Below are 25,259 nucleotides of genomic sequence, written 5' to 3'. Positions count from 1 at the left end.
GCCATTCTAAAGAAGGCCTGAACCAGTAGGCCAGGTTAGGACCTGAGTGAGCTGAGGCCAGGCTAGTAGAGGTCTGAGCTGGCTAGAGCGAGACCTGAGCTGACCAGGGCCAGGCCTAAGGCATAGGCCTGAGTCAGCAGAGCTAGGCTAGCCAAGATAAGGATAGGCCTCAGCTCAAAGAGCCAGGCTATCAAGATAAGAAGGACCTAAGCAGACAAAGCCAGGTCCTTAAGAGAGTAGAGGAGGGCCTGACCAGAGAGGCTAGGCTATTATGAAGGAGGCCTGAGCATAGAGGCCTGAGCACATATTATAAAAGAGTGCCTGAACAGGGCCTGAGTAGACAGCAACAGGCAAGTCTCAGTAGAGAGAACAATAGGCTAGTATGAGTGGAGTGCATATGGCCTGAGGTGATAACAACAATTTATACTGGATGAGACTAAGAAATAACTGGTTAGGATGACTTAGCAGTCAAGGGAGTCATGAGCTGAGGGGATTAATAGCAAGCCTCCTTTATCTAAGACTTTATCTCCTCCTTATCATTGCAGATAGGCATTCGTCACATAACATTCCCTTTTGCTTGGGCTTTGCATAGTAGTTTCTAGGTCACTCCTTACACCTCCATTGGTGATCTTTAATACACTGATGTTTGCATTGTGTGTTCACTCAATTGAAAAGCTCCAGCTCATTCTTGATTGCTTCTGTGCAGTGTATGAAATGCTTGGATTTACTGTCAACTTCACAAAAATGAAGATATTTTACCAACTCACCTCAAACCATACATTAAAATTAGAAGGCAATACATGGAGAATGTTCAGCACTTCTCCTACCTCAATAGCCAGAAGTATGATATCAATATCACTATCTGGGAGAGTCAAGCACTGAACTATCTCCAATGGCACCATGAGATATGACAAAACATTGATCATTCTGAGCAAACTCTCTCATCTCTCTGCCTCCATACTGAAGCCAAATAAAGGGGAAGAATTGTGACTCAATATCATCAGGATCTATTCCTTCCTCCCAGAACTATATGTCATGTCTGCAGTTGAACATGTGGATCTTGAATCAGATGCCTCTTCAATCATCTATGGACTCACCAATGACTTCCCTATTTACTGGGAGACTGTCATCCTCATATTGAGGGATCACTAATGACATTTTCAGCACCATATGCTGGGATCCTTTCATGCCTCATTAACTAAACAGGAACAGGGTGGGACAACAGTCAAGAAAAAACTTGCAAGGAACTGCTGCCTGCAGCAGAAGCATCTAGCAGGTTCCATGTTTCCTAATATTTGTATACTTGATGACAAATGGAGCCAGACTAAGGACTATGGAATAATCAGGATGATACCTGGTCAGGACCAAATTGTAACATCTTCACTGAAACTAATTATGATTATACTTTGCAAATAACTCTACTGATTCAAATCAAGTTACTTAGGTGGTGGAATCTGCTCATTAGTTATGTCCATACAAAGTTAATGTCTGCAGAGTTTCTGTATGATTTAACATAAGGAAAGCTGAAAAGATTAAAGTGAGTGCTATGAATAGAAAGTCCTAATTAGTCTGTTTTTTTTCCCATTCAGATTACTGCTATTGGAGCAGAGCAAATACGCCTTATAATAAATGTACAAATAAGGAAGGAGAAAGACTCAAACTATACTACATAATAAAACTTGGTTCACCATAAAGGGTTACTGGTGCAAATATATCTCTTATTTTCAATCCATATACTACATACATTTGATGGTAATATCCATAGGATAAATCATCATACACCTTTGACCCTTCACCTGTGCTTTGCATACCAATCCATCTCTGCAAGGAAGACATCAAATTTTTCAAAATCTAAAATAAATCATTAAAAATACTGTCTGCAGGGCTGAATAAATAATATGCCCCTGTTCCAGGACTGAAAATATATTAATTAGTATCATGCCTATATTACTAGGATTTTGTGTTTATTCTTCTGGGAAGATTTTTTGATATGATAGCTTCTGGCCAGATTATTTCTTGGCTGGCAGATGGTTTGTATTTAATTGAAATTTGTGAACTATTCCCATTTTGTATGTTTTTTCATCACTGATATTTAGAAAGTAGGAACATTATTAAAAATCATCCTTGTACATGTACCAACATTATCAGTTATAGAAATATCATGTTTTGCCTAGAGAAATTGAATGAAGTTTTAAAATCATGAGGGTTTCCTATTTCTGTGGTTTATATATTAATTTACTGTACATCACCTAAAACAATGGAATGTCTACTTACTGTGATTTATAAAAAAGCAAAGGCTGAACTCTTCAATAAGTTGTTTGCCTCTGTATTTCTGAACATGGATCAAGACAAATCTCCCAATTGCATTATAGATAGGCACAGTAGGAACACCAGCCCACCAACTGTCAGCACCAACCTAATAAAGGGACAGCTGAAGAGGCTGAATGTGTTTAAGTCAGCAGGTCTGGATGATCTTCATCCATGGGTGCTGAAGGAATTGGCCACTGGCACAGCTATTTGAGCACTCATGGTGCTCAGGTCAGGTCCCAGAGGACTAGAAAAGAGCCAATGTGGTCCCTATTTTCAAGAAGGGAAGGGAAGAGGATCTGGGTAATTATAGGTCAGTTAGTCCCACCTCTGTCCATGGGAAAACCTTTGAAAAAATTATCAAGGATCACATTTGTGGGAGCCAAGCAAGAAAAATAATGCTGAAGGGCAACCAGTATGGGTTCACAACAGGTAGATCCTGCCTGACTAACTTTGTTTCTTTTTATGACCAGGTCACAAAATGCTTAGATGCAAAAACTGAGGTAGACATTGGCCATGTGTAGGGGGTGCCCATGGGTGCATGGGCACCCCCTAAGATTGGCAGTGCACTCCCTGCAATTAGCCACCACCACCGACGATGCCAGCAGTGCCTGTGGGTGTTTGCCACTCGCCACACCCAGCTTGGCGCCGACACCGCCACAGCCACCTGCAGGAGCTCTCCACTTGCTGCCACCACACCACCACTGCTGCTACCACTGCCACTGCCTGTGGGTGGTCTCCATGCCCATGCAACGTTCATAGAGGTAGATGTCATCTACTTGGATTTTAAGAAGGCCTTCGATATGGTATCTCATCCTATTCTCATAAACAAACTAAGCGGCTGTGATGTAGATGATTACATGGTCAGGTGGGTGGCAAATTGGCTTAAGCATCTCACCCAGAGAGTGGTAGTGCAAAGGTATCGAATCTAGGTGGACCTGGACAGGTTGGAAAAGTGGGCAGAAAAGAATAGGATGCAGTTCAACAAAGACAAATGCAAAGTGCTGCATCTAGGGAAAAGGAATCACCGACCCAGTTTTCTTCTTGCCCAGGCAGGGGGTAGGACTTGAAGATCTACAAGGTCCCTTCCGACCCTACTTCTATGATTCTATGAATACACCTATAGGCTAGGGGATGACCTTTTCAGCAGCACAGCAGCAGAAAGGGATCTCGGAGTCATAGTTACCTCCAAGATGAATATAAGCCATCCATGTCATTAAGTAATCAGTAAAGCTAACCACACTCTATCATGCATTAGCAGGTGCATCATGAAGAGGTCCAGGGAGGTGATCCTTCCCCTCTATGCAGCACTGGTCAGGCTGCAGTTGGAGTACTGCGTCCAGTTCTGGGTGCTGCACTTCAAGAGGGATGTGGATAAACTTGAGAGGGTCCAGAGGAGGACCACTCATATGGTTTGGGGCCTGCAGGTAAGGCCCTTTAAGGAGAGACTGAGGGACCTGGATCTCTTCAATCTCCACAAGAGAAGGCTGAGAGGGGTTTTTGTGGTTGCTTACAAATTCATCGGGGGGGGGGGGGGGCAGCAAGAAATAAGAGATGCTCTATTTACCAAGGCACCCCTTGGAATAACCAGGAACAATGGCCACAAATGGGCAGAGATCAGATTTAGGTTGGACATCAGGAAGAACTACTTTACAGTAAGACTTGCCAGAATCTGGAATAGGCTTCCAAGGGAGGTGGTGCTCTCCCCTACCTTGGGGGTCTTTAACAGGAGACTGAACAAGCACCTGGCTGGGGTCATATGACCTCAGTGCTTTTTCCTGCCCAGGGCAGGGGGTCAGACTCGATGATCTATTGAGGTCCTTTCCTAACCAAACAAGTATGAAACTATGAAATATGCATACTTTATTGTAAATGTGGCATATACATGCTTTGTGCACATATTTGGGCACATATGACTTGTTCATGCATGCAATAATGTTTGCACAAAACTTGCATATACAGAAAAAGTACCTGCACATTTTTCTGTGATCCTTTTTAAAATCAGTTTGTCTCTTACTAATTTGCCCTGTGGCAAGTACATTCTAATTTTATTGTTTGGATGGCTGAGTGTAAAAATAAAACAAAGAACATAAAAATGATAAGAACTAAGTTAGATTTTATTGCCAATTTTTATCTTTGGTTATATACATACTTGCATTGAAGTCAATAAAAATGACCATCTGTATAACCAATGATAGACCTGACATTTAAAAATCAAAGTTTTTATTTTTAATAATGCAGGTAAACAAATATTACTTTTTTCTTTAGGCCTTTAAAAGTTATTACTAGTTCTCTTTTGAATCTACAATCTTTGCAGAACAGTTGGTTCCTCTGTAGTTTTGATTTCTTTGTGCCACTGCCATAATTGAATTATCCATTTTCTATTTATGTTGAGTAAACAGTTATACAAATATGTGTTTCTACCCTGAAAGTATTTTTTTAGATATCTCTAACACTACTAGCACTTAGATATTGTACATCTGTTGTATGTTGTTGATTCACTTGAACACAGTACAGGAGATCCTAAGGCATAAAGGAAGCCATGCATGATTACTATGGAGAGCAGATTTAGGTTGGACATTAGAAAGAACTTCTTCACAGTAAGGGTTGCCAGAATCTGGAATGGGCTTTCAAGGGAGGTGGTGCTCTCCCCTACCCTGGGGGTCTTCAAGAGGAGACTGGACAAGCACCTAGCTGGGGTCGTCTGACCCTAGCGCTCTTTCCTGCCCAGAGCAGGGGGTCGGACTCAATGACCTACTAAAGTCTCTTCCGACCCTAACATCTATGAATCTATTTTAATTGAAAATGTACATGTTTGTGATTTGTTATAATTTGTAATCTCTGAAGATTATGAAAATTCTTTCAGGCACATATTTTCAAACAGCCCAAAAGGAGTTTTGTTAGCATCCGATTCAGAGAGTAGCAAACAACCAATAAAAAAAAGTAGAAGCACTTGGTATATCCAGCTAGCTACTAAAGAAATCATTTTAGGATAACAGAAGATTGATACAAATAGTATTTGTTCTCTGAATCTGCCATTGGTAATGTCAGGGCAGTCTGATGATCTACTCAAAGCCTTGCTGAAGTCAGCAGCACACTTAGGCACCTGTAAACTATCATTTGTAGGATTGACGATTTTATTAACATATACTGAAGGATTTTAATATAGATTATAACATGCTTTACAAAGCTTGACCTACATTGTTATCACCATTTTACAGGGGGGAAAGGCTGAAGGATTGAGGAATTTCTAACGTGCAAGAAAAGGAGAAGGTTGAACTTTAGAACCCTAAGCTTATAATAATTATCATCCAAAACTGGAGGCACTAAAATCAGCGTTCACTTTCAAATCTTGTGTCTGAGGGCTGCAGTGACTCACATACAGAACAACCTCTTTCTCCTGCTTTCCAGTCTACCAAACTACACATTGGATATGTCTTTATTACATATTGGCTTGCCCCATTTCTTACACCAAACTAGGGGTAAATGTTATCCTACCTTTGATCTGCCAACTTAACACCTTCATCTGCTACCATTGAGTGTGCAACTACTCCACAGTATGCCTGTTGCTCTATTCACTAGAACTGATTTTTTTAACATTGATCAAGCATTTTGATGCTAAAAAGCACTAAACTACATAAGTGGTAAGTAATATCATCCCCAAAACCTGAAGAAGCTGAGTTGGATTCTGGAGATAATCAAGTCAGAGGCTGAAGTCACCTAAAAGAATGTTGGCTGGAAGACTCTGTCACCTTAAATTCATATGAACAAATTAAAATAAAGAAATGAAGCACACATTGCCCTGAATTAAACAGAGAAGCAGATCTCTGCCAAATCCTGGCTCCAAGTTCTTTTGGTGGTTGTCCATTAATTTAATAGAAATATATTTTAAAAAGTTATTAAAAAAAGAGCTCATTGCATTCTCCTTGGGAGATCATAATTTGCCAAGCATAAGCAATAATTCATTCTCTCACCATGAAATAATGCTTTACTTTGATGTTGACTGTATTCCAAAAAACCAGTAACTGTGTGACTAGTAGTTGGTGAAAGAACATTGGAAGTATGGAAATTATTTTTTAAATCTCCATTACCACATGAAAGCAACGTTCCCTCTAAGGTTTAGTGATCCATGAGCAATCCTGGCTGAGAGTGCATGGGTATCTCAGTATGCCCACCTGTCCCCTCTCCTGCAGCAGCATGTGGCTGGGTTGGGGTGGGTGGCAAGTGGCTGGATGCAAAGCTGTTGGTGGTGGCAGCAGGGGGAGCATTGGTGCCCCCTTGATTCAGCTCTGGGTATCCCCCCCAGGCCGGTGCCCAGAGGCCATGGCCCCCTTCGCCCCCCCCCCCCCCAGGTGATATGCCACCGTGTGCATGGCATTAAAAAGTTATTGCGCAACATGGTTTTTTATTTTTCCTTTCCCCGCTTAACTTTGTCCTAAGTTTTCCCCTAATTCTAATGCTAGCCATGATTAAGCCAGTTTGGAACTCAGTGTTTGCAAGGGCACCAGGGAGTTTCTCTGGTAGAGAATACTCAACATGGGCAAAATAAGCCATGTTGGACAAGAGAAATGTCAGCCATAGAAAGCTGGAAGATCTTCCAATTAAGCCTTTTTGGCTAGGGACAGAAGTTACACATAGATCAGTTTAAGTGATCGGAAACTGGTTTAAACCTGTAACAGAACATAAGTTCAGTGCACATAAACCAGTTCAAAGTGGCTGAAACTAGTTTAAGATAAACCTGGTTAATATAGTATCAGACTTAATTGATTTCTTTCAAGCCAGTTTATGTAACTTGTGTTCCAGACCCCTTCCTGGTTTAAATTAAATTGGAGTCTCCCAACATCCCAGCATGCTTTCTTGATGGGTTGATAAGCTTTGGGTTCTGATAATCTCCCTCCTAGCTGCTGAATTGGATGAAAGCCAGAGGCATCTCACACCCTGAAATCCTTATATCAAATGAAGTTTCACCATGCAGCGATTAGTGTTGTTGATTTCTTCTACACATCAATTACTGAGCACGTTAAAGTGCAGGTTCCCCCATCCTGCAATCGTCAGTGTTCAACAGGAAATGGCATGAAATGATTGACCTGGTTTGCAATCAATGGGATCTGTCAGTGTTGCCAGTTTTCAGATTTAGGAAAATATGAAGCACTAGCTAACAGGGTAATATAGATGCATGTAGTCCACTCAAGCAGCTCCTCCCTTTTCCCTATTTGCCTCAGAATGCTAGCCAGGGTCTGGCAACACTCCCTGCCCCTTGAGCTGCGAGTGGGGGGAAAAGCCTGGTAATTGCTGCTTCCCTCTCTGCCTTCAAGCACACCCCAGATGGGGACTGTGCAGGCCAGGGTGGGGGTTTAAACCCCTCCCTAATCATGGCATCCTGTCGGGGGCCTGGCCATGCCCCCCTCCCTACCTCAGCTCAGCACTCTGGAAGGGAAGGGAAGACTCACTTTAGTGCCCATGCTGGCTATGTGCCAGAGAGCTGTGCTTTAGCACACCCTGGCCTGAGCCACTGCAGGCATGTGCCTGCATATTCTGAATCTTTAGTGAATGCCTGTCCACTTGCAAATCAGTTCAATCTATGCAGGTTAGCCTAGCCTGCAAAGATTGAATCAATTCAGGCTCAGGGTTTTTGAATGTCTAATCCTAGCCTTTGTGAAAGCCATGTTTTTAAAAAAAACAACCTATTTTAGACATTTTGGAACTACCCATATTGCACTGTAAGAAGGATTGTAGGCTTGGAAAGCTGGAGTGAGAAGGGAAGTATAATTGTCTGGTCCTTGACTCTTCCATGGTTTGTAGTGTGGTTACCTCCCTTTATTCCCTCACTCCCCAGCCTCAACCCCTTATTCCCAGTGCATATGTGCAGGAATAGCAACAGCTGCCCCAGGGAAGCTGTTCTCTTTGCTATGCTATAGACATCAAGAGCAAGGAAATAAAAGGGCGTGGTTAGATTCTCTTACATACTCAACTATGCACAAAGTGTTCCTTAAAGAGATAAGCTATATCTAAGTGTGCGTTGTTTTTAGCAGTGGTGCATAGTCTCTAGCTCATCAGCCAAATCAAGCCTATACAGCCATGTCATCCAGTCCATGAGGCTCCCACAGGTCTGGAAGTTTGGTGGTAGGGGAGTGGTGGCAACATTAATTGCTGTGGCTTACAGAGAACTGGATCTAAAGCCCAATCCATGGCCTTATCTGACACATGGGGTCCATCTGCAGACATAATCTGGCCATGAACTGACTCCATGATCTGGTTTGATCCAGCCCACAGATCAGCCTCACAGGCAGAGCTGGCATTAAGGAAAATGGTGCCCTGGGTGAACTTGTATTTTGGCACCAACCACCCCAGGCTCCTCCTCCCCAAAGTCAGCAGCGTTGCTGCAGGCAGGCAAGGGGCACAGGGCATAGTCTGGAGGAGGGCAGAAGAGCCTGCTGTGCCAGGCAGGCAGGCACTGCTGCTGCCACCTGCCCTGCTTGATCCTAGATCCATCTAAGATGCAACTGGACATGGGCCAGGCAGGGCACTGCTCCTCTTACCTGGGGCAGGGATTGGCCAGGGCAGGGGGTATTGTGTGCGTGTGCATGTGTATCCCTTGATCACAATGCCCTGGGTGGTAGCCCATGTTGCCCAGCCCTAAGGCTGGTTCTACTCTCAGGTTTCAATCCAGCTATGGAACAACCTCCTGTGCCAACCCAATCCAACCCACAGCCCAGCCCTACGTACATGATCTACTGGCAGACCCTGGACCAATCCTGCCCACCAGCCTGATCTGGCTTGCCCCCCCCCAACCCTAACCAAACTTTTTTCCCCTCCACCCATGGATGGGCAATTCTACCCACAGACCTACCACTCCCCCCTGATCCTGCTAAACTCTCCACTACCCCAAGTAACTTACAGTGGGATCCCCACACTGCACTGGTGAAGGTACATGTTGTTCCCAATCTGTGGTCACAGAGTTTACTTTAAATTTTGTCCTCATAGACTGGGTGCAGTGAACATTTTTATGTACCCTAACTATAAAGAATGAAAATCAGTTTTAGTGAAAGAAATCCCTGGCCTGTTCTTGATTATTCCACACCGTGCAAAACTCACCTAAGGTTGGTTTTTGGTTAGAGAAGTATGTATGTTTAAGGATCTCAGGGGGTGGTGGTGGGGGAAATCTCTGTGTTATTTTTTTTCATTTTAAAAATTGAGCTTTATCAGCCTGTCAGGTGAGTGGGTAAGAAAAACTGACTGATAAATTTGTAAGATAAGCAAATATATGCACACAGCCAGGCTTGGAGATGAATCAGATACAGAAGAGACTCTAAAAATCCATCAATATACTCTACATAAGCAGAGTACAACATATTGCAAAAATGTTGTGCTTTTATAATAGAGTAATTTATAGAACAGGTTTCAAATTTACTAAGCGAGAATATTTTGTTCCTTGTTTTTTTGGTTTGGATTGTGTCCCTATCACCTTTCCTACCACTGCAATATTCTCTGTTTTCACTGTATACAGATCCACTCATATCAGAAACATAGGCTGCGGGTGAGGGGTAAAAATGGTTTTCAGTAGCGTGCCTTGAAAGCTTCAATTGATCACAGATGCAGCAGATAATGCAAATGATTTATGTAAGTGAACCTTGTCAGCCCTTTGAAGCTTGCAATTATTCAAATTAGACAGGACCATCAAGTTTTCTGAGATAAAAATGAGCAACAGAGCCTTCAGTTCCTATTCCCCTAATATTCCATGCATTCCCCAAATTCTGTTATGTCTAAAGTCTTTCCAACCTTGAAATTAAGTGGAGAATAGCGTTTGGCAGTTTGCTAATGTTTTTGCCATTTATAAAAAAGTAGCTCTAGTAAAAAAAATAAAAATCAATGTTAATATAACAATGTTCAGCATGCTCTCCAGACCAATTCGGTTTTCAAATTTTGCATGGATGGTTTCACATTGTACTGATTTTGAGAGAGATTTCTTCAGGAAAAAGCCATGCAATCAAATACCTCTTTTTTTTGTTTTGTTTTGTTTTTTCAATTTAATTCCTACATTTACCTTATTCCCATTATCTGCTTTGATGCAGAGAGGTGGAATAGGATTAAATCCTGACTTCACCTCAAAACAATGGTTTCAGAACTTCAAATCTACTTCTGTATCAGATGCAGAAGTATGTTTTCAGCCAGTAAGCTGTTTTCAAGACAGGATACTAAGGTGGGGTGGGGGAAGCTCTTTATGGGATGATTCATGTCCCACCACATGGGTTCTACCTCTTGGTGAGATATCATTATGATTCCACTTTAGTGGAAACACTGCAAGAGCTAGTTACAATGATCTCTTCTCTGATGCAACATATCATACAGTGGCATTTATTGAACAAGCTGGTTTTCTTCTTCAAACACATTGCTGCAGAGAAGAGCTATCCATTCTGCCTGAATAAAGGGACTAGCTGTCTTCAAGTAGAATAGGAAAATTGCCTGTTGAGATGTGAAGCTTCTCTTTGAGGGCTATAACATCCCAGTGGCCAGAATAGCTCTAGGTTACTTTAATACATCCATTATTGGGTTCTTAGTTTTTATCTCCCTCCTGAAACAGTACAAAGTTGCCTCAGCAACATGCAGGAATAGTCCACTACTATTAAAGCCCATCCTCCCACTTGCCTCTTCCTGCACAGTGGAACCACTGATTTTGCTGCCAGTGAAATCTCCTTGGCTGCTGGAGTTGTTTCTAAGAAATCTGGAACCTTAAAAGAATAACCTATTTAAGCTGCTAACCTACCTTTGAAGGTTCCCTGGGCTCTGACAGAAAGATCGGTTACCATCAATGGTTTTAGGGAAAACAGAATCCAGAGCTTGGGTTTGGCAAGTAAATGTAGTCAAAACTGTTTGTAAAAAAAATACTAATTCTGTGTTTTCAGAACTTCTGATCTCATATTTCATGGATTGTAGTGGGGAAGGCACAAAGAGCTAGAAATGGTAACAAATTTTCCATTTATGTTATTTCTTTATTCAGGTAGAAAACTGAGGTTAAGTAAACAAAATATTTGACAGAAATCATCCTGGTCACCTTGAAAAAGTCCCATCTCTTATCTGAAAATCCATTTTCAGTAGGAATTTTCAATAAGAAATTTTCAGGCCTAGTTAGTTCATCAAAGGCAAAGGTCAAGGTTACAGAGCAGATCCTAGAAAGAAGAATCATTTTCCAAATAAGTTTAAGGACAGCTGAAAATAATCTTACCATTTCATTCAGTCCTAGACAAGGAACCAGCATTAATTTGATCACCAAATGGACAAAACTATGTACCAATACATAGAAGAAGATGGATGTAGTTGCAGATTCTAGTTTAATTCCTTAAATCTGCCAAACTCAGCCAGTCGTCTATTTTCAGCCTTTAGGCAACAATATGGGGAAAGTCTCTGGAGGCAATTTTTATGCTGGCACAGGGAAATCTCCTCACATAATTTCCTTTGCCACATCAAAAAGACTTCTGGTACCCAACTTCAAAATTACAAATCTCCTGCTCAGTTGCCATCTAATCCTGGAGTTGTTTAAGCTAGTTGAGCTGGGTGTGCCCCAAGATTGTTTTGGCTCTCTTACCCATGCATTATATGGAGAACCTAGGTGCCTAACCCTGGGTTCTGGATTCCATTTTAGAAGTCAGGAAAGTCTGATTCAATAAGGTATTTATTAATCTTATCTACCTTTGAGTTGGATTTGTGTGTTTTACACCCTGAAGTGAATACAAGATTATGCACTTCCAGTCTCTGAGGTGTGTCTTTGTAGAGCTCTGCCAGCTAGCACCTAGGTCAGTTCATAGCTATGCACCAGTTCATTTGGTATGAGCATGTGCAGTAGCTCAGCACCATTCTGATTCCTAAATCAGAAAGATAAGCATAAGTCTTTTTGGAATATATTAACTGAGCATCGGATTGAGTAAGCTTCATGTCTGGCCAGTCTTTTTAGGTGCAATCAAAAAAGCATCTTTCTGGCCTGTCCAAACAGTCTCATGTTGACCATAGGTTCCTTTGCTTTTGACATCTTCCTTTACTCAGGACAGTTTTGAGCATTTTATGTTGCTCCTTCTCCTTTACTTGTGGGTCTCTTGGTGGTTTCCATGCTTTTAATTTGCTGGGGATAGCATAGACAGATTTTTTTTCAGGTTCAGATGGGTTTGCCAAACTATGATATTTTCTTAGGTATTGATAGGTCTTCTGATGAAAGAGCACATTTGACTAACAACTTGGCACAAATTCTTCTTTTTTTCTTTTTTTACCTTTCAGAATATAGATTTTAACAGGTAAGGTACTTTCTTGCCCTTGTGTTGGGAGGCTGTATGCCTGATGGACTGTATTTTTCCCCCCAGTAATATGTACGCACACATTTGTCACTAAAAATGTCTTAAAATCTCCACCATCTGAGGAAAATACAGGAAGAGGAGAAAAGGACAACTCAGACCTCACACTGTGTATGGGGGACCGTCATCCCCTCCTTGAGCCATGGCAGTGCTAGTGTGGAATATCAGTTTTCCAGCATCAACATCTAGGTTCCCAAATACCAGCCAACTTGCATGCTTTTTCACCCATAAAAGTTCAAACAAAGAAGGGTTGAGAAAATTACAGCAGTCAATATGAGTAATGTCATGGAAATTTGTCACAGTTATAAGCATTATGTGCACTCTACACAGTTTTATTTTTATATGTAAAATGTATACAGGAAATTAATCTTTTGTCAGATCATAAGAGCCATTATTCTTCCTCCCCTCCTATATTGTTAGGATGAAAGATTATCTTAAAAAGGTGCCTAGTATGATTTCCAAGGCAAAATATATGGTAATCCTGGTGAACGAGTAAAATGTAGAACATAGGTACCAAGAAAAACATTTTCAATTATTCTCAGCACAAAAGAAAGGAGAGCACTCAGGGCTGAGGGTCAGCCTCATTTTTAAAAGGATGGTGACGTGTAAACAATTCAGAAAAAATGTAATGGGAAGAGTAAACTTATGCCCAGTTCAATAACAAACAATCTGATGCAGCCTTGCTTATTAGGATTGTGCGAAGCGTTGGTCACTGATTCAATTTGGCAGAGATTTGGCCCAATTCAGTGGCCAAATCTCCAAATCTGAATTGAATCAGGAGAACCTTTAATCTCTCTGAATTGAATCAGAACCCTCTGAATCGATTTGGAAAGATTTGGTGATTCGGATATAGACACAGCTTTAAATGTTTTTTCTACATACCACGAGGTACCAGGTGGCTTGTGAATGCTGTGATTCAGGGCAGTTGGAGTGTCCCACAGGAGTCCCACAGGGGAGGGGGTGGTCCCCAGCATGCTTGGCAGCAGACCCAGAAGTGGACCAGAAGCACTTCCTGTCCACTTCCGGGTCTGCCGGAGAGTGTGCTGTGGGGCTTGGTGCCTGGTGTGTCCTGGGTCTGGGGGGGCACTTGGGGTCCCCCCGCAGCTGATTGCTGAGCTGGGAGGGTATGGGGGGGGTCCCCATCATGCTCCCCAGTGGACCCAGAAGTGGACCAGAAGTACTTCTGGTTCACTTCTGGGTTCACCACTGAGCATGACAGGAGCCCCCCTGTGCTTCTGTGGGATGCTCCATCTGTCCCAGTATCACAGCATTCATGAGCCATGCCTGGTACTTTGAGGTATGTAGAAAAAACATTTAAAGTTGTGTCTATGTCCGAACGCTGGTTCTCCAAATCAGCATCAAATCTTCAGATTCATATTCAGCCAAATCAAATTACGGACAGTGATCCAAATCAACACATCGAATCACTATCCCTGATTCAGGCTGAACTCAAATCCAAATCAAACAGGGCCTATTTCACACACCCCTACTCCTTATGCAGCAGTTTAGGCCACTGAATTCCACTCTATGAGCAACACACAAATCTAGCTTGCAGGTGCCTACATGCATGCTGCCTTGCCCCAGAAAAGGGTGGAGTTCCCAGACCAGACAACACCCTTTTCTGAACTTCCTATTGGTTGGGCTGTGTGTCTCTCTCGCCTGGACAATCTGTGCTAGAAGCTTTGAATACTGTCTAAAATGATCTTGAGCATCTCCATTCAAAATACAGATCCCTGGGACACCCGGCTCTTCTTCAGTATTCATCTATGTGAGCACATGTCTTGTTTTTAGGTACAAAAAAACTGAGCAATGAAGCAGCAACTAAAAGACCCAATAAATCAGGGCCCAGATGCCTGGGTGTTTGGCACTGCAGTGCTCAAGACTGCAATGTCAAAAGTCCTGTTTTGACTTTAGTTTACAATGACTGGATTTTAATCATTCTGCCTCTTTAGATGTTTGTATTGTAAGATGAAGTACATGATCCTCCAAACACTGACAAAAATGAGTTGTTCAGTACAGATGGAGTAGATTGAGGGCTAGGACATTGCCCAATAACTTTATATTTAGTCTCAAAAAACTGTCTGTTACTGCAGTCACCAGAGGAACTGGTCTTGCTTTCACTGAACTCACTTTAAACCACTATTGATCAAAGGAGCCTGTAAATGTATTTAGATTATCAAATGATAAACAAGAAACTGAAGAAATTCAGCCTGATAGTATAAGCATCCTGTCCTCAGAACCCTCCTTGAAACCAGTGGGAGGTCTGTGTGTGGAATGAGGAAGGATCAGGACTTACTTGAGTTCCTAAAACTAACCTTCTATTGACATTGGTTCTTTCTTGACCCAGGAGATTTTGGTGAACTACATCCCAGAGGTTTTCAACCTTATTAAAGGAGTGTACCCCTTCTGGTGGGTACCCCTTCTGGAGTGTACCCCCTTTCAGAGACCGGGGGGGGGGAGGGAGGGGCACTGCTAGCCGGCCAGACATAAAGCCAGTGGCGCAGGGAAGTGCTGTGTGGAGGCAGCACAGGGTGGTGAATGGTGGCGGCGGGGGGGGCGGGGAGCTCACATGTGGTAGCCACCACCTTCATTCACCACTCCGTGCTGCCACCATGCACCGCTACCCCACACCACCATGAGTACCTCCTGGGGCTATATCAAGTATCTCCAGGGGTACACATACCCCCGGTTGACAACCCCTGCTATAGCCAATTAACTCACTCAACAGGATAAAGCACTAGATGGGACTGTTCACAGATATCCAGGGAAGGCAGGGTTGGTGGATTTTAAAGATCAGAACTGCTTTGGCATTAGAAATAGCTAGTTTGTTAGTAATAATAATTGCAGTTCTTTGCACTGAAATTTTTCAGCAAGGTGTAGGGATGTGAATAAGAAAAACAAAACATTTTTGTGATTCTACTTCCTGGGTACTCTGCTAATCCAGGTCCTGGAATGAGGACTGCTACTGTCTTATAGCCTCACATTATATCCTGTCAGCTATTTGTTTAAGTCTTTCAACATTTATACAACCACTCACTCATTGCATTTCAAACTAAACAAAAGGTCATTTTTGCAACAGATCTGAAAATGCAAGTAAATCAACTTAAAAAATGAATTAAAGAAAATGACATTTCCTCTTCCACTTCAGGATACTTGGCAAGTATCACAGATTAAATTGCTTATGTAAAAGTATCAGTAATAATGATCCACAGGTTTAATCCTGTTACACTTTACTCACATGAGTAGTGTCACTGAAGCTAACAGATTTACTAATGCAAGTAAAGGGTACAAAGATTGGGCCTCAGATCAGAACTGTTCGCTTCTGCTCTCTCTGGGTAAGGAGAGGAGGGAAATTCAGTCAGGAAGGTCATCTAAATAAATCATAACTAATGAGGCATCTGCCATTAAAAATAAATCATCAGCACTTTGTCACTGTGCAATTTCCCACTAAATTAGTTTCCAAATATGACATCAGGTCCAATCTTTTCTTATCAGCATTGATGCTTTCTTATTGTAAAACAGGAGCACTGAAAGGATAAAAATGCTCAGTGTGCATTAGTAATCAGATAAGGGGTCTGCTAAATAAAGACAGTTTGGAAAAAGCATTCATCTTTCCATGTTCTCATCCTTGTTGACATTTATGCCACATAAAAATAAATTAAAAATCTGACTTCTACCTGTGTGCTCTTGGCAAGTTGGTTGTGGTTCTTCACAGAAGAGGTTAATTACTTTATTTTTACTGTTATCTCCTGTAAGGAAAAAAAAAACCCAATAGTAATGTAGCAAAGACTGCCAGTCAGAGAATTTCAGAGTAATCTGACAATTTTATCTTAATTAAAATGTTTCCCTGGAGGGAGTCGGCTTCCCTCAACATGCCGTTCAGATGTTCTGGATGACATTATCTTCATAATAATAATCAAACAAAATGTTGTCAATATCATTGTCTTACTAGTTAATTTATTGTCAGCTCCATATAGGATCCTTTCCCTGGTGTTTTTATCGCAGGTTTCTTATTTCATAGAATTACATTTTTCTAAGTCATAACAAACAGTTATATAAAAGGTAATAATTACAGTTCGGTCTACTGCTGGTCTTTTCAGAACTAATATATCAATTTCTCTCCATGGGCAAGATCTGCTCAGTTACTAACGTGGGTTTACAACTGATGTAAACCTCAAAAAATTAGAAGAGATTTTGGTCCGTCAATCCATAATGTACCTCTCTTCCATTGCTAGAAACTTTTGATACATTAATACAAGGACAGGGTATTGCTTGATTAAATAAAGTGGGGCTTGTCAGATACCGTGTCCAGTTTAATAATGGTTGCCCAGAAGTTCTGGATATTCTCCATTTCAGTCATCGATTTGGAGTGCTGATTTCATAGCTCAACGTGCCTATGAAGATCATAAGATTAGTTTCCCAAATGGGGATCTCATCTTGACATAGGTGAGGAAATGCCTCTTAAATTGAGAACCTTCTTATTTCATTGTCAGTGATCTACTTTCAGTCAGCCTAGTTAGGACTTTGAGTTTCAAGAGGTGCTTTGAATTTCCATTGTAGGATACTTTAAGGGCCAACATTACAGAAAATATGTCAATGCAAAAAGATTTCTTGATTTTAGTTGGACTACTATGAAGTGATCTTCTATGCAGTAGGAGTCAGGATAGCAGACTTTGGCCTTGGATGTCAAGTTACTTTAAGAAAAAAAAGAAAGAGAAGACTACAATCTCTCAAAGCCCTTAAGGCAAGTTCTGTAAATTTTGCAAATTTTCCCAGGTCTAAAGCTTTGAATTAAATGAATGTGGGATCTGGCTTGCCACCTGTCTCAGAGAAATGAGTTTTCCTTCAAATCTGTAAAAGGTACATATTTTATTGTGTCCTTGATATAGTATAAATCTACTGTACTTGGCAGGACAATGTATATATTTTGCAAGAGGCAATGGTGGGGAACACACAGATTCTGTTACTCAGAAAATAACATTCTTAAAGTGCTTTACAGGTTTTGTAAAGATACTAATACCATCAAAAGGGTACATGGCATAAAGAGAGTCAAGTCATCCAGTGAAACAGAAGTAATACAGATTTATTTAAAAAATACAGAGGAACTTCTGCAAAAATGCAGATTGTGATCAACAGAATCAGAAAGCCAAGATGAGGGTTTATAAATTCACAGTGAGCTCCACTAGCTTTCATTTATGTCAGCAACCCAACTTGCACGCACTGTGAGAACACAGGAAAGATGCACTTTGAACAACATTTCTTACAGTGGTTTGTATTCAAAGATAGGTTTTTATGTACTTGGGTAGGGCCTCAGATTCAAAGTGAGAAATTCTGCCTCTGTCACCTTAAGCTCCTGCCTACACCTCCTCAAAGATTATTCCTGACCAAGCGTTTCCCATGAAGTGAATGGCAGACCTGCTTAAAATATGGACTTGTAGGAATTCTGATAATTCAACATATATTTTTAGCAAAATGAGAGACCAAAAAACAAAACAAAACAAATCCCTGCATCCAAATACTAACATATTTCATACAAGAAAAAATTTCTGAACATTTTTATTTTGCACAGCATTTCATTTTGAGAGGTTAATCTACACATCTAAACTACTGCAGTGTCTCACACCTCCTCATTCCTACCAATGGGTCAGAACTCCTTCTATTATATATTGCAAGAATGTGATTCCCACAATGCACTGTGGTGGCTCAGTCACAAAAGAGAACCTAGCTGGATCAAGGAAAAGATATTGCAGCCTTGGAGCTTGGCCCCTTAGAAACACAGAGGGAATGAGGCACCATTGCCACAATACCATGGGACACACTTGTGGCTCAGGCAGGCACATATGAATGGTGAACAAATCCAAAACTAAAAGGCATAATCAGATTTTCCTGTTCTTCATGGGAAAAAAAGACATTTTGAAGTCAATGTTGCAAAACCCTCATTTGTCAAAGAAAAAAACCCGAATTAACAGAAAAATCCTAGTTGCTTGCAGTGGACCATACACTCCAAACACTTCAGCTTGCAGTTGTGTCCTTACAAGTTATGACTGTATTATGCAATTCCTTCCTCTACAACCCTGCCCACCTCTTATATCGGCTGGGCACTAGGGACTGAGAATTAGCTCCTTAAACTCAACTTCTAATACAGGGGCATAGGTTGTAGCTGCGTTGGTCTAAGGACATAAGCAGACAAGGTTCTTTGGGTAAATCCAATATCTTTTATTTAATTAGACCAACCCAAATAGTTGGAAAAGTTCTTCTCACTTCTAATACAGATCATTGATATAGTGAGTATGTGAAAGCATGTTTTGGTCTTATGGTGAGGCAGGATTAGTGGCAATTTCAAGGCCTTATTGCTCAGTAAATTGCAGGTAAATACATACTTTTTTTGGACAAATTAAATCAGTTTTAAGGAATTTAAGAAAGGAAGATACTATGCAAACATTTTTCTACAGAATTTGGAGAATGACCCACTAAGGTTGCCTTGAATGCTTGTTTTATGATGGTCCCAAGGGCTATGTTTTGTTTAGAGTTTGGTATTAAGTGGTCTAATTGTGTCTGTAGATGGGGGCTTTTTTCTATTTGCATAGCCTTCTCATGGGACTACAGCTGCTAATTTGGTGATTAATTGTCCATATTACACACGGTTTTATTTGACCATGCCCAGATTAATTTCTCTTTCCAAGCAAATCACATTTAGATATAAATTTGCATATCTTGATTACATTTTAATGCCTTGGCTATCATTGTCCCTTCCCCGGGCACCTCATCAGATTAGAGATGAGTGCTCAAGCAGGGAATGATGGAATGTCTTAAATGACATTGCACATCACTGGACAGAACATGCACATGACTTCATTTTAATGAAGAATGCACTTCTTTATAATCAAGAAGGTTACGCCACCTAAACTGAACTCCTTCTATAGGTTTACTGCATTATTAAGCCAGTAAATATTTCAAGAAGGAATTTTATAAAGGTAAAATTGAGGGGGAAAATACGTACTAGATCATGATCTAAACTCTATTCAAATCAAGGAAGAGGGGAACCCCCCCCCCCCAAAAGACTCACATTTATATTAATAGGCTTTGAATCAGACTTCTGAATCTACCAACATTTCCTTAGGTATTCAGGAACAATGTACTTGTGGAAGTCATCTTCCCAACTATAAAAAGGTTTAGGTATAGAATTATTACACTGTAAAATTTTAAAGATTTTATAAAAAGTCCTTGAATAGATTCCAATGAAAGTGCAATATATTTCTAGTGATGGCATTGGCAAATGTGGTTTTTTTTAAAGGTTTTAGCAAAACTTGTTATACAGATAGAAACTGGTTAGGCATCATGAGAAGGGGGATTAATTATATGGATTAGTATGTACTCAAAGGATTTTTATATAAATTATTATCTCAGATGATTGTTCCCTTTTTAAAGAGGCCTGCATTTTCTTTCTGTGTGATTTCCCACTAGTGTATTCTTTTATTTCTGAATTTTGTCAGTCTTCTACTCATTTTTGCAGCACTGGGGTAATTTCAGACAGTTATATGCTTAAAACTGGACTAGTCTCTCTTGTGGAACACTGCTATTCTAATAATAATAGTGAAGTATGAATGTCCAGTCTATCTATTTCAAGATAGCAATGACCTTGACAATGTAAATTGCTTTTTAATTTATAGTAATTTTAGTCTTAAATTAATTCCATGGTTATTTCCCTTAAGAGCAGGAAAACATATTGAGTTCTGTAGATTTATTATCAATAATGGGTTAAAAATGGGGAGGAAGGGTGCAGAAATAGATATTTGTCTCACATATGCCCCAGACCTTTGTCTTATTTGAGACTTTCTCTGGCTGACCTCTCTAATCTAAAACGTCCCCGAAACTGAATTTGTTCTTGTTTGTATTCATTTTAAACTTGATGATCCAGGAAATATTCCTATTTTTACTACAGTTTCCTTTATTTAGTGGTTGAAGTATTTTATTACAATGGGAATGTTAACTTTTTCTATCTTCAAAATATTTAAAGGGATACATCAAAATATTAAGAGCCTAATCCTAGTACTAATAAATACATATACCTTTAAATAGGTTTACTTACATTAACATTCAAACCAATTCATATGTATTAATGTTTGCAGGCTCAGACTCTTGGCCAGTGGCTTCATGGAAAGTCATTATGAGTTTTCAATATATAAATAGACATCACTGAAGAACACAAAGTAACAGTATAAAATTACTGGAATAAAAACCAAACATCATAAATGTTTATGGCTGTCACAAATGAAAAGGCAATTTAAGATCCATGTGAGTTGCAGAAGTTTGTTTTATTTGTTGTTTTAAATCCAAGTTCCAGGCAAGTTTTTTTTTTGAGAAAGGATTAATACACATGCATATATTCCAGTATTAGCTTGATCCTAGTATTCAAAGTAGACCTTGGTTTGTGGCACAGGTAAAATAAAAATACATAGTAAAACAAAATGAATCAGTATTTTGGAATTAGTCATTTAAATTACATGTATGATTTTAGTAAATGATATAATTTGGTCTGTAAAAACAAAAACCAAAAAAACCCCAAAACACCCCACCTTTTGGATATTTGTTTTACGTTTAATGTGTATACTAAGCAAGGCCATTATAAGCTAAAATGTCCAGACTTTAAGTAATGCAGCTCAAAAATACAGGGTCTTTTACAGGTTCTAAAATTGTGCTTTTTGTCTCCTTGTTTTCAGTGAGGCTTAAAGGGCATTTGTACACATACTTGTGCTGCAGCGCCAGGTGCTTTTAAAAGCCCTTGGTGCTGTGGTGCACACATTTGAATAAATGGCAAAATGAGCATCGGCACAGAAAATGGCAGCAGCATGCTTTTGTATGAAAACACAAAGGTATTTTAGTTCACCATTCTCTCACTTAATCAAGACTCGATTAACCAAGTCTGTTCTGACGCATCGGATCTCTGACACATCAGAGCAGATAAATGTATGTGTATAAGTGCCCAAAGAGCTTGGATGAAATCCTGGCCTTGTTGAAGTCAATGGCAAAATGCCTATTGGCTGAGACTATTAAGCAGAGCTATGATCTCACCCTCTTCTTCTTTTTTAAAAAAAAAATTATCTTATTTTTATTTAAGTATTATATAGTGCAGAAATGAGAAGCTGCTGCATGCTAAAACCTAACCCTATCTGTTCTGCTTCCTGTATTCAACCACTCCACCCTAAGTGCAGAGCAACCTCTGGTTTCTTTAGGCACAATGCACTAACAGCTGCTTCCTCAACTCAGTTGTTTTCACTATTATAATTGGCAACAATTTATAAATGCTTTTTCCTGACTTTGGGCGTACAAACAAGTAGCACCATAATGAAGAGCCTTACTAGACCTACATATATTTGGGAAGCATTTCCTGAATCTTACAGGTACAAAACCTCAATGAGGTCCCAAACATTAATTGACTTGGGCGCTATCTTATAAAGTGCAGGACACACATTGTTCTTGACTGACAAGTGTTTTATAATGGCTGTGTATTTTTTCCTCACTGGAAAAGGAGCTTCACTGAATATTTGTACACAATATCATTCCCCCATTTGAAAGCAACATGGACGAGAGAGATAATGATGATATCCATTATGTCATTCTTCCAGTTTATTTCAGAAACACTCGGAACAAGAAAGGTTCTTATAGCTGCATAATTCAACGTTGTTCTAGGGAATATCTAAAAACATTACCTGTTCCTGACTACTGTAAAAAGGCAATTCTGTGGAGGTAATTCAGTAACAATCAACCAACGCAAAAATTTTGTCAACTAAAAGGGATGAAATAGAACAAAGTTTTGAATGGAAAACATCCAGACAGCCAAGCCTCAATGGATACAGTTCCTATTGTGCCTATTCTAGTGTTGCAAATTATCTGCATGGGAAACATTCCTTAGCATCATAATTTTCTTATTACATTATCAGAAAGTAAGTCATTGCCTGGAAATGGAGGAAATTTAAAAAATAACTTTAAAAAAAATGTCTTGGTGCCTTTTTGATTCTTTTATTAGCTTTTTATTCTACTCAATCCTTCCATTTGTAAGACACATGGAAAGCCTACCTGGGCACATCCAGATGACCATGCACATGCCTCTTTCGGCATCTCAAACAGTTTGATACATTGCAAGAGGCACGCGGAGAATGAAAAAAAATGTTCCCCATGCTGCGTGTGCGCCTCATGGGCTCTAAATGTGATACCTGCAAATTTGATACAATTTCCAGGTATCAAACTGCCCCCCCACCCCCAGAAAAAAGCAGCACAAGGCATGGTTCCCTAGCATGCCCTGAGGCAAGCTGGGGCTCAGATCTCCAGAGATGCTCTGGCATCTGGCCAGAGTCTCTCTATGGTGCCCCTGCTGCCCCTAGCACACTGCATTTGCATGTGGGAGAGCAAGCAGGAGTGGTGCAAGGCTGTGGCTTGACCCAGGTGCTGTCTCCAGTAAGTAGGGACTAGGAGTGGGGTGGATTGTGGGTTTGGGGGGGTAGACTGTGAATGTGAGTGGGGACTGTGGGTGTGGGGGGCATTGTGTGAGGGTGGGAGGGGCTAGTCAGGGGGCATGGGTTCCCCACAGGGCCCACAGCCAATGTTCCCTCTAAAGAGCAGCATTCCATGAGCGCGTTGCCTTGGTCCGGTGTGAGACACTTACCGAAGGGGGCTGGGGACTGGAGGCCAGGGGCTGGAGGCTGGAGCTGGGGACTGGGCCTGGATGCTGGGAGCTGGGGGCTGGAGGCTGGAGGCTGGGGCCAGGGGCCAGAGTCAGGGAGCAGTGTCCCAGAGCCGGCGGAGCCTCACTGGGGCAGGCAGCGGCTCCTCCCTGAGGTGAGGCAAGGCAGGGATGGAGGCTGGGGCGGGGGGCTGGCACAGGCTTTGGGGAAGTGCTCCACTCCCTGGCCCTGATGCAGGGGAGCGGAGCACTTCTCTGGCACCAGGAAGCCCATGCCAGGCTCCCGCCCCAGCCTCTCCTGGTGCACAGCCTTGAAAAGGCTGTGCGTGGCCACATTTTTAGCTGTGCACGGCCGTGGACACGTGCACCTTAGAGGGAACATTGCCCACAGCCCTCCCCCTGCCCCACAGCAACAGTAGCTGTTGGGTCCTGCCTCCATGGAACCAGCCTGCCTGATGGCACGTGGGGCCCATGGAGGCAGGACCTGGCCCAGTGACATGTGTGGTCCCTGCAAGCAGTGCCAGGCCCCAGGTGACAGCTCAAGCAGCCTGGTGCTGACTGAAGGCACATGGCCCTGAGGCCAGGCATGTGCAAGATGCACAAGCGGTGCCGTGTCTGAGGTGGCGCTTCGCTGTGCCATGCTGGTGGGGGCAGGCTCTGGCATCCTCTCATCCAGCGTGCAGATCTGGGGGCACCCAGCCCTGGGAGGAGTCAAGCACAGCCCCAGATCTGCACCCCACATGAGAGAGGCTGCCTCTACCACCTGGGACTGGCACTGGGTGCAGGCTATGCCCAGCACCAGAGAAGATTGCTGCTGCCACTGGTCCCAGGCGGTTGTGGCAGCCTCCTCATTCGGCATGCAGATCTAGGGGCTTGTACCCCACAAGGAGTCTGGCACAGCCTCGCAGCCCTCCTGGGGGTGCAGACCTCCAGATCTGCATGCCGGATGACAGGAGGCTGCTGATTGCACCTGGGACTGGTGTTGAAGCCAAGTAAGCCTGACTTAAAAACTTGAAACATTTTGAAACGTTTTGAGTGCCCTCGTTTTGTTTTAAAGCTGTTTTGAAGCCTTTTGTTTTGTTTTGATTTCACTATTTTGAGCTCAAAATGTGTCAAAACAGCTTTGAAATGAAACGCCCAGTGATATTTTACACAACCTTACTCTGTAATGTCTTAATTTTTACTTCCTTCCTGAACAGGAAAATGAAGCTATAACATTTGGCAGATTTCAGCAACAGTCATTCATATCTCTCTGTTCATAGGATGCTGGCTGTCACGGGACGGAGTCCCTAAGGATGGCTGCATTACCCCTAAGGCCCCTCGATTGTGTCAATTTGGCCCACTGGGCAGCCTCAGTTCTCGTCTGCCACGTCTTGATGGATTTATAGTATAGGGAGGCTGCCTTTAAGTCCTCTTGGACATGGTTTGATGGACTCTCTGAACCCCGTGGGTTCCCAGACCCCTTGTGGGTCCCACTTCAAAGTAGATGTCACAGGACACCGCAGCCTTATGGGCTATATGCATGGCTCCAACCGCCCCTTTACCATGCCCCAAGCCTTGAAGATGGCATTGACATTGTTCGGTCTGGGCCTTGGTATGAATTGGCCCCCTTGTCCTCTCTGGGCTCTCTGCAGCCCTGTCTCTGCACCTCACTGGCTCCTGTGCTCTCCGCAGCCCCTAGTGTTGCACCCTCGCTGGCGCTAGTGCACCCCAAATGCCGTGCCCTCTCTGATGCCGGGGTCTGTGCACCCCAAATGCCATGCCCAAACCACTGGTGTTATAAACAGCAAACAAAACCATAAGCCCCTGGGCTATAACATAATGTTAAAGATCCAGGTGTGCTCTGACTCTTTAAAAGGATCTGATTTCATCCCTGGCACTAAGTGTCTAGTAGGCAAGGGTACCTGTGGAGTTTGTGGAACCCCCTTAGC

The 25,259-nt window shown here is 41.8% G+C and overlaps 1 long non-coding RNA gene across 1 annotated transcript in view; it reads right to left on the bottom strand.

The window, feature by feature from the left end:
- Window positions 1-25,259, bottom strand: part of LOC109281521 (uncharacterized) — a 79,653-nt gene that overhangs the window by 51,613 nt on the left and 2,781 nt on the right. The window contains exon 2 of the long non-coding RNA XR_002088186.2: window positions 16,325-16,396. This is a non-coding gene — a long non-coding RNA (uncharacterized LOC109281521). The remainder of the gene's footprint in view (window positions 1-16,324; window positions 16,397-25,259) is intronic.

The sequence above is a fragment of the Alligator mississippiensis genome, chromosome 4, assembly GCF_030867095.1.
Source record: "Alligator mississippiensis isolate rAllMis1 chromosome 4, rAllMis1, whole genome shotgun sequence".
In the NCBI taxonomy this organism is placed as follows: domain Eukaryota; kingdom Metazoa; phylum Chordata; order Crocodylia; family Alligatoridae; genus Alligator; species Alligator mississippiensis.
This window is presented reverse-complemented; position numbering and strand designations above follow the sequence as displayed.